We start from the raw sequence: 1,284 nt of genomic DNA, 5'->3' as shown, positions 1-1,284 counted from the left end.
TGTGCACCAGAGATCGGAAGAGCATGAAAAAAGCATGGCGCACAGAAATTGTGCCGAAGCGTATTTTTTAAACTGCTCAAAAGCTGACATCAAAAATCTACTGGGGGGCAGACAGCTGACAGAGTACAGAAATCAGGTCAAGAAGAGGCTTCAGGTTTTGGGAAGGGTAGTGGAGGTCGTAAAAGTGATAGGAAAGAGGGGCCTAAGCTACAGACAGGTGGAGAATGAGGCTGCATATACCCTGGACAACGATAGCCTCGACCATGGAAATTTTTTGGAGCTGATCATTTTATTGGGAAAATATGGTGTGTGTTTAAAAGAGCATCTAAGTAATGTGATTGAGAAGAGCAAAAAGTTGCATGTGTCACCAGGATCAAGAGGCAGAGGTTCCCTCATCTCTCTACTGTCTAAAACGACCGTCAACTCTGTGATTGATACCATCCAGAACTTAATTCAGCAAAACATCTCCACTGAGATCCGGAAAGCTGGAATGTTTTCTGTCCAGCTGGATACAACACAGGACATAACAGCGCAAGACCAATGCTCAGTCATTTTGAGGTATGTGACTGATGTTGTCAATGAGAGGCTTGTGCAGTGGTCCGGTGCAGCGCGTCCACTGGACAGTCCTTTGTCGACTTGCTAAAAGAGGTCCTTGAGCATCTGAAACTGGACTCAAGTCTGTGCATTGGAAATGAAGCTTCAAATATGCAGGGACATTACAGAGGCTTCTCTGCACTGTTGGCATCACAGTCCCCCAACCATGTACACTTATGGTGCTGTTCACATGTCCTGAATCTCGTGCTGTCTGATACCACTCAAATAGTGATAGAGAGTGGATCAGTGTTTGATCTCCCCGATGACACAGCAGTGAGATGTCTCAGGATGACACTATAATTGATGCTGAGAGAGCCTACGAGGTAAAGGTTCATAAACAAATTGTTGATACAGCTATTGAGGCCATCCACTAAAGATTTCTGACACATGGCACTCTTTATGCAGATTTGTCATTTCTGGATCCCAAAAACTTCTCCCTGATCCGAAACCATGCTCTTCCTAAATCTGCACTTGAAGACCTCAGCAAGTGCCTGGTTAAATTTGATGATAAGGCAACAGTTGACAACCTGCAGTATGAGCTGAAAAGCTTAGCGGGACAGTGGGACAAGCTGAAAGAGTCACCACTGGATGAATATGTGACCAGGACAGGAGGATGGACCTGATGGAAAGGAAGAGGACATGGAAATCATCAACAAAAGCTGTGCCTCCTGCAAAGACTGCCCACTGTGC

This window comes from Carassius gibelio, chromosome B3 (assembly GCF_023724105.1).
Source record: "Carassius gibelio isolate Cgi1373 ecotype wild population from Czech Republic chromosome B3, carGib1.2-hapl.c, whole genome shotgun sequence".
Classification (NCBI taxonomy): domain Eukaryota; kingdom Metazoa; phylum Chordata; class Actinopteri; order Cypriniformes; family Cyprinidae; genus Carassius; species Carassius gibelio.
This window is presented reverse-complemented; position numbering follows the sequence as displayed.